Here is a 12,675-nt window from a genome sequence, read left to right on the forward strand (position 1 = left end):
ATTAGTCTATTCCCAATTCCTACACACACAAATTCTCTAACTAAGAGGACTTTTTCTATTATCAAAATCCAACCCTAGTCTTTCTCTGGGCTGAGAAAGCTTGAAAGTGACCTCCAGACAGGTCTCTTCCACTTCAGTTTACTATAAAACCAGTACTTCATGTTCAATATTCTCTTGCTCAACTTCATGGTTTTACCACAGGTACACATATCCTTGAACAAAATGATTTTAATTGCTTCTCTTTACAGTTGACTTATTTATTTTGTTTGTTGTCTCTCTGTCCTTGCCAGAGAGAAGCTCTCAGAGAGCAGAGATTTTTGCCATTTTGTTTACCTCCATATTTCTGGTGACTTCAACAGTGCCTGCCATGCAGGAGGTTGTTTTGAATCTATTAATGAACTGATAGAAGTGAGTGGAAGTGGTTCTTGATGTCCCTCATTCCTCATAGGCCCACCTGAAAATCTGTGTGAACTTCATCATCTCTGGAGAAAGGACTTCAGGAGGTCATAAGAGTCTTAAATTTTGCTGCGGGCAGTCAAGGATTCACCTATTAATTCATGAAAAAGACTTGCTGCATGGTAGGTATGCACTATTGTTTCCCATTTATTGCTGTGTTATCAAGTGTAAAGCAGGCCTGGCTATAGATGAACCACCAATTCCATAGTAGTAGTACACAGCACCAGCTCTATGACACTTTGTAGTATCTAAATTCATCCATTCCAAAGCCTCTACACACGACCTCCCTTTTTCGCGTCTTTTTCACATAAGACAGACCTCCCTTTTTCACATAAGACAGTGAAAAGGCCATTGTACCAATGGCCTCCTGATATGCATGGGTTTATTGCCTGAATCCTGTGCACCTGGAGGTCCAGGGGGCCCAATAAGAGTCCTCCCTAGACTGACCTTCTTAAGCTAACCTGAGCAAGAAAGGAAAAGAAAGAAGGAAATAAGCTCACTTGCCCATTGGTCCCTATGACCTATGAGAAGAGAAAACAAAATTATAGAACTGAATCTGAGGATCACTTGGGTCCTCTCCTGGCACTCTCTTAACATAGTTTGATGTAGACCTACCTCCTACATTCTTTTAGATTCTTCTTCCTTGTCCTTGAATTCACAGAATATGAAGTTCCTCTATCAAATGATGGCTCTGTCCTCTTTCCTCACATGGCCTCACCTCTCTTTCCTTCCTTTGTCTGGGCTGCACCCAAATGATGCCCAGAGTCCATGAAGGCCAGTTCTGGGTTCATCAAAGAGGAAAGCCCCTACCTTAAGTTGGAGGGAGGCACGCTTTTCTCAACCTCATAGCGTTTTCAAAACTGCCATTTTGCAGACTTTGCTGGAATAGCTGAGACAACCCAGAATTGTGAAATAAAAAGTAACTTCCATCTAGACACATTCTTCTGAATAAGGATGCACTAGGATGTACAAGGATAAATTTTTAGTCTCAGAAACAGTCATCTTCTTTCTTACAGCCTGGAATAAAGACCTAATGAACCATGGGGATTTTTAATGCATATTGAACAAGTAAACAGAGATGAGGAGTATTTATAATCCATCAGATCGAGACAGACAAATTCATTTACACAAGCTAATTGTCCCCTTGTGATAGGGGGGCAGCTTGTTTCATGGGGTTGCCATTTTACCCATTTCTAAAAGGGCGTCTGCTCTTCAAAAGGATTTTCTAATTTATGAGCCACCTCTTTGTTTCCTCCTGTCTTGGGTGAAGTCACAAAGCTATCTTTATAACTTCATCATCATTTTCCAAGCAACACACTCAGCAGCTATAAACAGAACATTAGGGAAAGTCAAACCCACACAACTGGGAAGGAAATTGGATTTAACATTGGTCTATAATCACAGTCAAAAATGGCCACAGTGAAAATTAATTAAAGAGAAATATTTCTGTTGTCTTTACTGTTATTCGCTGCTTAAAGAATAAGTCTTCCAGATAATAGCACTTGACTCCCTAAGTAAAATGGTGATTTATGAATTTTCTCCCTAAGGAAATTACTGGTTATTAACAGGGGAAAACTCCACACTTTCTAGTTTTCTTGTGAAAATAATTTGGTATAACTTGCAACTCGAGTAGATGCAATGGAAAGAGAGAATTCTCATCTTTCCATTGCATCTCCTTGACTCCCAAAGTAAAATGGTGATTTATGAATTTTCTCCCTAAGGAAATTACTGGTTATAAAACAGGGGAAAGCTCCACACTTTCCAGTTTGCTTGTGAAAATCATTTGGTATAACTTGCAACTTGAGTAGATGCAATGGAAAGATGAGAATTCTCTCTAGAACAGAGTTCTCTCTCATTCTCGATTTGGTTTCACTGCACACCTTTCATCCCAACACATGTTAATTATAAACAACTCACTTGACAGCATTAGCTCTTCTATCCCTGAGTCCTTGCAGTTGTTCTCTGAGTCCTTCCAGTCTGTCCATTTGGGCCACAATAAATTGAAGAACAAAGTATCTCAGAAGTAGATCAAACATGAAATGACATCTTTCTGACCTCTTTCTGGTCTTCTCCCTGGAAGGAGAATAGCAGTTGCTTGTCAGCAAGTCTTTGAACTTTTGTATTATCTTTCTTTGAATTTTGAAGTGTCATTGTACAGCAAGTTGCTTTGATTTTTGTTTAATTGACAAACCTATTTGAGTTCTTGGTTTCGACTGGTGATGTGACATTATTATTTTTTTGTTCCTTTACAACTGTATATTTGCTAATTTAATATGATGTGGTTTGTGTTTGATCTACTGTGGGAATAAATTTTGTATGGATTTTTTTAAGTTTTAAATCTAAAAGAAGATAAATTATGAACAAATTTTATCTCCTATGCCAGTAGTGCTAACCTGGTAGCCAAAGAAAGTGAGTTGCTATGAATTCAGAACACAGCTCTATACTTGACTTTTAAAAATAGAAAAAAGGGGTAAAGCACTTTGTCCTAACAAAAGTAGAACTTGGATAATCTGGTTCTTGATGGGGGCCTTTTAAGTCCAGACAAAAGTGTAAATTCCCCAAGGTAAGGAGTGACCATTGGGTGGATTTGACAGCAGAATAGCTGGACAATACAGGCTAGGTTATTAAAACCATTATTAAAAACGATATAAACTTGCAATTATATATATCAAAACCAAATGTAATGAACAGTCAAGCCTTGTCACTGTCTAATTGTTTTTACTCTAGTTTCCTATTATCTATGCTCTTGAGGTAATTTACATGTATCACATCTGCATGGTAGAAATACTTTACACTGACATGGTATTGCACACCTCCTCCCAGCTCCAGGTGCTGATATGAGCCTGGTAGCTTGAAATCGGTCTTGTTGGAGAATATATATCACAGAAGTTTGCATATGATACAAATGAACATTTTTTTCTCTCTGGATCTCCACTTGTTTCAAACATTTACTAGCACACTACTACCTAACAGCATAAGAGTCTTGCTATTTCAAAACATAAGTAGATCTGAAGAATCTACTTCAGAGATTTGCTTGCTCTAAACACTTTTCAGTTTTTTACCCTTTAGCACCCCTTTCCCTTTCATTCTGTACCATCATTCCTTTCTCTGTGGAATTGCATCTTTCTTATTCTATGCAATTGGGCCAAAGGGTAGAGGTCCAAAGACCCCAGCCCTCCCTGGTCTCAGGAGTGGGCTCATGACTTGAGTCAGACCAATCCTAGTATTCCAGAGCACTGGCTTCAATGACTGGTTCTAGCATGAACATGTGAGGCCAGCTGGGACAGAGATCTCCTTAAAATGCAATTGATGGGTGCTGGCTGGCATTAGGAGGCAAATGTAGGCTTGAGGCTGTCACTGGCTACGTTTCCCACATTTGATGATACATAGGCAGAAGCAGAGCCTTGGAGACTTTATTTGAAATTTGCTTGAAGCCTGATGCCCCTTGGACTTCTCAGGCTTTCTTGTATGTCCAATAAGAATTTTTTAAATCTCAACTAACTTTGCTAAAATGCCATATAATATGACATATCCATAGAGAGAGCACCACTGGTACTTTGGGGATATAGTGACAGAGATGCAGAGAGGTTGCAATTTGATCCACATCGTGACCAGATCTGCAGACCAACAGGATGTTCTTAAAAGAGTTCTTACTGTATATATCAACCAGAATTTTATGGAAATTTATGAGATTGTATTTAAAAGACTAAACACAGTCTTTGCCTGAAACTTAGAAGTTTATGAAAGATAAGGAAAAGGCAGAGGCTCTCATTACACCCCCCGGATTGATGCAAGCACCATGTGGTGTATACTAAGAAATTTCTCAGGAAATCTTTGTTGAGAAAAAGGCTGTCTCCTGAAGACTGTGCATTCAGCTGTACCGTGGCAATGATTCAGCAGCTTCATACAACACCCCACAGCTTTCTTTGTGAGAAAAGCATATGGACAACACTGTTTGATGTGAGGCAGAGTAAGCAGATTCAATAAATAAATTCTAGCTCATCAATATGCTGTTTGACCTTGAGAGTCGAAGTTGTTTCTGTATAAACCAGATTTCCCATTTTTAGGCCTCTGGGCTCAAAAGAACCAAGCAAAATACCCTATCTTGTTTTATAACAAGAAGAAAAATAGTTAATTAAAAAAATAAAGTTAATCCACTGGCTATCTGTAAAGTAATTTAAAGCTAAAACTAAGCTTTTGAAGTTTTAGAAATATTTTTCTAATTTATCTCACATCCACCAACAAGGAATCTTTCCTCCAAAACAAGAGCCTTGTCCTCATCACAGTTGGAAGTCGTTGGGGGAGCATCTGCTTCCCCTTTCACATTTCTGTAGAGATGAAGGAGCGGAACTTGGGTGAAAACTCCTGGAGTTTCTCTCTGCCCCTTTATTCACTTTTTGTCATCACTGGAATAAAAACAGATCTGTCTGGCAAGGGATGCCTGGGTGGCTCAGTGGTTGAGCATCTGCCTTCAGCTCAGGGTGTGATCCCGGGATCCTGGGATCGAGTCCTTCATCAGGCTCCCTGCATGGAGCCTGCTTCTCCCTCTGCCTATGTCTCTGCCTCTCTCTCTCTCTCTCTCTCTCACTCTGTGTGTGTGTGTGTGTGTCTCATGAATAAATAAATAAAATCTAAAAAAAAAAAAAAGAGGATGTATCTGGCAAGACAGTGAATAATCTGACACATATTTACCAAGCAGACCAGGGTAGGGAGGAGGCATAGCATTGAAATGATGACAACATGCTAGTCTCTTTCAGCTAGCTCTCTCTGTTCTGCTGGTCACTGGTTATTAATGTCATAATTCAGGTGGTTGGGGAAAATGCATGCTCTGTAGAAACAGTTCTCCCTTCAGATAAGGAATAAGGCCTAGAGCAGGAAGAAAGGAGGAAACTCTGACCTTCACTTAAGCCTTAGTTCTACTACCTAACACTGTTTATCAGGGGCTGCCAAGCCAACAAGACTGTCTCTTCTGCAGGGTGCATTTGATTTCTTTTTCCCCTGTTCTTTGGTTAAGAACCCAGAAGTAGCATCAGTGGGTGATTAGCACTGTAGGTACTAAATAACAACATAGGAATTTGGGCAAGGAAAACTTATACCTAGACAGTATTTGGAGGGCAAGGAACCATATTGGGAGCCGAGCATTTCAGAGTGCCTCCTGCAGTTGGTGCTTTGAGTTTTTGTTTTGTTTTGTTTTTTAAGATTTTATTTATTTATCATGAGAGATACAAAAAGAGAGAAAGAGGCAGGGACACAGGCAGAGGGAGAAGCAGACTCCATGCAGGGAGCCCAACATGGGACTTGATCCTGGGACTCCAGGATCATGCGTCTCCAAAGACGGCACTAAACCGCTGAGCCACCCGGGCTGCCTGGTGCCCTTGAGTATTAATTACAGTTTGTCTAGTACTTTAAGGCACAGGCCTGGTTTGTTTAGAGAGGAGAGGATTTGTTTTGAACTCAGGATAGGTTTTTCTAGAACCTAAAACTAGGTGAGAGGAAATGTTCTTGTGTGTAGAGAGATCCACTCCTGTAGTTGAGAGCCGGACTTTCTGTGAGCTTAGACCAGAGTGGTGGCTTGACTTCTTTAGGACAAAAGAAGTCCTTGACCTCAAAGGACAAGGTCCCACTGTATCTTGACAAGGCTTGTCTCAGGGCCATCAGAAACTCTGAAGATAGGCCTAAGTATGAAAAACAATTTTTAATAAAATTCCTTTGAAATTTCATTGGTTAATCAAGAATGCAGCTATAAAACAGATGGTATTTATGGGGCAAATGATAAAGTGGTAGTGTTGCAGTTGTTGGGACTGCTATTTGGGACTTTTACGTCCCAATGCTAGGACTAAGTTCTTTCCACTTTACTTTACTTTGAACTATAACCAGGGATGGAGATGAGGTTTTAAGGAAGTAGTCTGAAATGACTTAACCACAGGCATTTAGAATCACTGCTACTCTGTGGCTTCAGTATGGCTCTGAAATAATTATAAGCCCTGAATACGATTGTAAACTTTCTGTGGTCAGGACAAATGTTTTTTATCAATAAAGAAAGAAGCATGGGCCTCTGATGGTAGAGGGTATATACCAACTCTTGAGTTGAAAGTAGTAAAAAAAAATAAATAAATACCAGTGAAGCTGTTATATCCCAAAGAGGGATCAAGCCAAAGAGGACATTAAGTGTCTTGCCAACAGAGTACACAACCCAAATATCGCTGACCAAACAAGAAACAAGTATCATTTTTCTGAATCTGTGGAAGCCTCACACAAACTCCAGGGCAGGACTCTGATAAAAGCTAGTTTGGAACACACCACATCTATTAGGGCTTAAGTGGGCTTTCTAGTGCTATTGTGAATCCAGTTAAAAGAATTCTGACACTCTCAGGACCTCCTGAAGAGACAGGAGTACAATTTGAAGAGATTTTGAATGCTGTTGTCCCAATCACTGCAAAGAGAAGGACCATCTATCATAGAGTGTGGCCCCATCCAGATGTGCTTATATGGCTTGAGGACAGAAAGCAAAGGAGCATCTCTTGTCCTTGGATCCAGAAGTGAAGGGGGGAGAAGAGATACTCTGAACCCAAACAGGTGGAATGAAAGAAAATGAATGGGTAGAGCCTGAATCTTGTTTCTGGGGCCCAGTTCTTCTCCCACCAGCATTTTTGGCTCAAAATCAACTGATGTCCAGGTGAGGCCAGACCAATGCCTCCTTCTCCTAAGGGGAAGGGGAGAAGATGGAGGGGAGCAAGGTTTCCAATCATAATAATGTGGGAAGCAAAGGCAAAAGAAAAGTTAAATTTCCTTACAACTTACACTCCCTGACAAGTCCCTGAAACAGGCAGAGTGACATTCCTCTAGGGACTCAGCTGCCTCTATACTAACTCTTTGCTAAGGGCAAAAGGCAATCTCAGCCTGACCCCCAGGATCCTATAAATCTTCTTTAACAAAAACATTCCTTTGGAAACTCTCTTTATCTCTACTCCCCAAGATACACATGTCAGCAATCACCCCCCAAGCATATGACTCACTGATACATATCTGAGGGTCTTATGACTAAGGGTTTACCAAAGAGTCATCAATGACATTTTCCAAACAATAGCTAGCTCTCTCAAGGTCCTAGAAAACTTGCTTCCAAAATTCCTTAGACTTAACACTATCCCTAGCCCCCTCCTAACTTGAAAAGACTATGATGGGCCACTCCTCATGACCGCAGTGCAGGTTTCTGCCCACGGGTCCTGCCCCCGTGCTTTAATAAAACCACCATTTTGCACCAAAGACGTCTCCAGTTTTCTTTCTTGGTGGTTGGCTCCAAAACCCTAATATCTTCCCTACATCAATAGCCATTACCCTACCAAGAAAAGGGGGCAGATCTTTTCTTATGTGGAAATGAGACTCCCAGGAAGTCTTCATGATAGAAAAGGAATTGAATAGCTGAAAAGACAGAGTTTGAGTGTTTTAACAGAGGAGAACAACAGTCCAGAGCACAAAGACAGGAGAGAGTGACAAATCAGGCAGGTTCCAGTCCCGCCAAATGACCTGCATTTTACTAGAGCTTCCATTCCAGGGTGGGGGGACTAGGTGAGAGGACCCAAGCCTGACTTGTGATACAAAGTGTGCAAATGTGGAGGTCATTTGGAAAGGGAAGGAGCAAATGACTCCTGGATACATGGCATTACCACCAGAACTTAAAAACATATTTAGGGCGGCAGAAATAACTTCAAGGCAATCCCCATTCCATAAGCTGAAATTTCCTAAAGTGTCTCCAACCCTTATCCGTTGAAAATTAGACAGTTTCTCCAATCATCCCAACCCCCTAAAAATGCGGCCCTTTAGTTAAAAGCATTGTGCAAAAGTATGGCGTTTAGGGAACAATGAGTCCCCAAGTAATTCTCTACAAAGCTGTAGTGCCTCCACAGGAACTGCTCATGGAGTATGAAAAAAAATCAACTAAGACTCTAACTTCAATTTGCAATTCATTGTTATACTTCACAGAAGGGGGAAAAAATGCAGAAAACACATTTCTGAGTACCAGACCACAAATTCCAGTTCAGCTCAAGAAGCTGAAAGAATAGGACCCCTGCCTTCCGAGTGATGCAAAACCCAGCAGGGGCTCTGCTTTGAAAATGCTGTTAAGAATAAAGCAGGAACAGCCACAAACAGCCGGGGACAGGAACCAGCCAAACTCTTGCCAAAAATTATTGTATTAAATACTAAATTCTACTTTAAGGTGGCAACCACAATTTAGTCTTTTAGAATCCTTCCCAAGTAGAACCTTTGGTTATTTCCTGAGATGGAAGAATTTGTTTGCAAGATGATCAATTCTTTTTGGCAAGAGCCAGAATTTAAACCTGGCATCAAGACCCAGCCAACCTACAGCCTGGGAGAAGAAAGCAACACTGGTTATTTTATCTAGAGATGAGCCATTCACATTTTTGATAGATCAATGCCACATTTGCCTGAGAACAACTTAAGGAAACCTGATTGCAAAAATACTTCCTATCCCGTGACTTTCCTTTTTTGAAAATCTATTTTTAAATTTTTTCATTTTTATTTTTTATTGAAGTATAGTTGACATATTATGTCATAAGCACAAAATAGTGCTTGGACAAGTATGTACATTACATTATAAAATGCTCACCACAAAAAGTGTAGTTACCATCTGTCATCATACCAAGTTATGACAATATTATTGACCATGTTCCCTATGCTGTGTCTTATGACTTTTCACCTGCCTCTGTAAGTGCATGACTGGATAATGTTGGAAATTATTTGGAATAGTCACCAGCGGCTGCTTTCACACGAGCAGCCCAGTTAAGCAGCATTTCCACAATCTTCCTTCTCATAGTGACAAACAGACCCCAGGTCCATGCAGTCTCTGGGAAAAGGAGCACTTCCTTGGAGTTCCACAGGACTGGCCACGTTCAGGCAGAGACTTGCCAAGGAGGCCGGAGAAAAGGTTCTTGCTTGAGAAGAAGAAATTGAGGGGTGGAAATAGTAGAGTCAAGGGAGGTGGGATAGTGTGTTTTTAAAACATTCAATTCCAAATTCCTCAATTCCATGTAGGCTGGGAAGATTCTTCAGGGATACCAAAAATAATGGCACCTAATCTTCACTGCAGAGTGCTTTAAAATGACTAATAAAATAAGAGTTAACTATCTTCCCTTCGACATGTTTTCAAGACTTTCAGTGATGAAACCAGTTGCTTCTTTGTCAATTTCCCATGCTTAGAGCAAAAGTTATAATGCCATTAGCATGGGAATTGTGAACTCTAAGCCACCAAGCACTAAAGCCATGTAAAAATGACGTTCGATTTTGAGATTTAACTTTGAGTGGGTGCTCAGTCCTCCTAAAACATCCTCTAATGATCAGACATCTTGATATGTTGATTATGTGTCTATGAAGAAGGTGATAGCCTTATGCAAACACATACCAGCTGGCATTTTAAGAGAAAAAATAATTGATTATTAAGGGAAAATGAGTTGATATTTGGCATGAGAATCCAGAAAGAAATATCTACAACTGAAACAAAAGGTGAGAAACAAAATACATTCTGGGAAAAACTTATGGCCAGAGTACCTAGGATTATTCCATGAAGCCACTACCTTTGTTTGCTATTTCTCCTTCATTACATAGTTCCATATGCCCTAATTATATGATATAGCTTATTTATTGTTCTAGTAATACTTTTTTCTCAATTCTTCTTTCAGCAGAGATCACTGGAAAAAATATTTTAAAAATATAAAAAACGTGCACGTAAACAAATGCTATAATTTATGTTTCTGTATTCCTAGTGAAGATCAGAAAATCAGCCTTTGGGTGATAAACCTCAGTAGCCTTTCTTCCCCATATTCCCAGAGTCTAAAACAGTGACCAGCACATAGTAAGTGCTTGTCCTAAGCTGGAATCCCCAGAAAGCAGAGCTTACCCAGTGACATTATCCACCACGAGCAAACCCTTTTTCCATACAAACTAAAATGGATAAGGTAAATGGGTCATGATTTTGCATATTCACTGAATCTTTAGCAGGGAGAATCATTTAAAGATCGAAGTTTATGAGAATCCTTGCCACAATCAAAGATTTCTACCACCTGGAGTTTCACAATTATTATTCTGTGCGAGAATCATGACTTCTCTCACTCAGGTTGATGATTACATTAGCCATGGGCCTCCTGAGCTTTTGCTTCTCTATATTCTCTCTCTTACCATCAGGGAGCCACCATGAATTTAATTTTCTCCTTGCAGACTAGAGCAGGGTTCTTTCCAAGTTTGGACATTTAAGATGATGGATGATTCCCCACCCCGGGCTCAGTCCAAACAGAAAAGTGAGAGATGTTGTCCTGGTAGTAGTTTGGAAGTCAGGCTGACAAGCGTCACCTGGCTTTTTTCAGTTTGGAAATACATGATCATTTTTCAAATATTCTACAATTAGCACATACTATTTTCATAAACTTAAAAAAGTATTTTTTAAATAAAATAAATGATTTGTTGACAATGACCGAGTAAGTGTGGTCACTCTTTGTTATGAAATGAAGTGAGTGAAATTTTAAAAACTGTTTGTTTCTTCTTTACCTAAAGAGGGGGGGGGGATGGTAAGTCATCTTTTTATTTCAGAAAAATGAACAGGTAACCCATTATCCTGGGAATAAGGTATAACTGGACCTTTTTACTTTCTGTGGCTTAGAAGAGGTCCCTTCTCTTCCCTTGGAGCTCTGGGAAGTTGCATACTTTTGAAGGGAAAGCCCCATTTGCAAACCTCTTTCCTAAAATACCAAGGTATTTTCTAAATGATTGAGAGGACTGGAATGGCTCAGACCACAGTCCGCTGGTCAGAGAACATACCACAGACCCCAAAGGGGAATCTGCCTACAGTACCAGGGATAATGGCCTGTGGTTCCATTCCAACACTGGGCACACCAAGGGCCTGGCAGAGGATGTGCTTGTGGCTGCAAATCCCTCCACACTTGGCCCAACTTGCTAGTGTCCTGCTAGTACGAAGGCAGAACTCACCCTCTCTGAACTAATTCAAATTAGCTCCACATTTCCAGACCAATCCAGAGAAGGAAGAGAGCTCAAAAGGAAGATGCTATACTCTGCTAAAATTTAGCCATTAATAGGGAAAATATATTTGTTCTCTAAGTGGATGAAATGGATTTAGTTGTCCTTTTCTTTGTGTCTTCTGTAAGCAAGGTGATGAGGTGGTTTTCCTTCAATCAAGTTTTATGCAGTGATTAGGAGCATGGATATTTGTTGATGATGTTCTGAATAAAGCTCAGCAAATTCCATCTGTGTGCTGACGGCACTAGACATGATAGCTGTGAGTTTGAACATCCTGCTGCATGGGAAAAATACTCAGGAGACCCATGTGCAGTGTCTATTCCTTAGACATGTTTGGAGGCAGGCAGGAGGCAGGAGGGAAGTTGTGGTTCCTGTTTGTATGAAAGCTCTCACTCCGGAGAGAAAGGGAGTTCTTCTATAGCTTCTAGGAAGATTCTACTCAAGAGCCTTCCCAGCTCAGGTACTGGCAGGATACCACAAGCCTTCAGTCCTTTGAAACAAATTTCCCAAAGTGCCATTTAAAGCACTGGAATGAAAACCCATTAGCGAATATGTAATACCAGAGTAAAAGGGAGGGATTTCAGGGACCCATTTCCGTAGGCTCCTTTAGTGGATACCCTCTGTAAATATTTAGACCTGTATGAAGAAAGAATCCAGAGGAAACAACAAATACTAATTAATATGTTAATAATAGGAAGTATTATTTCCTCAAAGAGAGCTCTCACACACTCATTGCCTAAGTATCAGTTATACAAGCTGAAAAAAAAGTGAGTCATAAGCTACAAAACTATACAGTCAAAAAATAGATGCCTGGATCAATGGAATAGAACAGAAAATCCAGATATAAAGTCACAACTGTATGGTCAATTAATCTTTGACAAAGGAGAAATGAATACACAATGGGAAAAAGTCTTTTCAACAAATAGCATTGGGAAAACTGGATAGCTACATGCAAAAGAATGAAACTGGACCACTTTCTTCCACCACACAGAAAAATAAGTTCAAAATTAGAGACCTAAATGTGAGGTCTGAATCTACAAAAATCCTAGAAAAGAGCATAGCAATTTCTCTGATACTGGCCATAGCTGAGTTTTTTCCAGATATGTCCTCTGACACAAGGGAGATAAAAGCAAAAATAAACTACTGAGACTACATCAAAAATAAAAAGTTTCTGTA

General features: G+C 40.1%; 1 protein-coding gene across 1 annotated transcript in view; it reads right to left on the reverse strand.

The window, feature by feature from the left end:
- Nucleotides 1–514: 514 nt before the first annotated feature.
- Nucleotides 515–12,675, reverse strand: part of CEP85L (centrosomal protein 85 like) — a 176,919-nt gene continuing 164,758 nt past the window's right edge. The window contains exons 14-15 of the transcript XR_008662582.1: nucleotides 2,374–2,529; nucleotides 515–547 (exon numbers count right to left, since the gene is read on the reverse strand). The gene's annotated coding sequence lies outside the window, so the exon portion shown is untranslated. The remainder of the gene's footprint in view (nucleotides 548–2,373; nucleotides 2,530–12,675) is intronic.

This window comes from Nyctereutes procyonoides, unplaced genomic scaffold (assembly GCF_905146905.1).
Source record: "Nyctereutes procyonoides isolate TBG_1078 unplaced genomic scaffold, NYPRO_anot_genome, whole genome shotgun sequence".
NCBI lineage: Eukaryota > Metazoa > Chordata > Mammalia > Carnivora > Canidae > Nyctereutes > Nyctereutes procyonoides.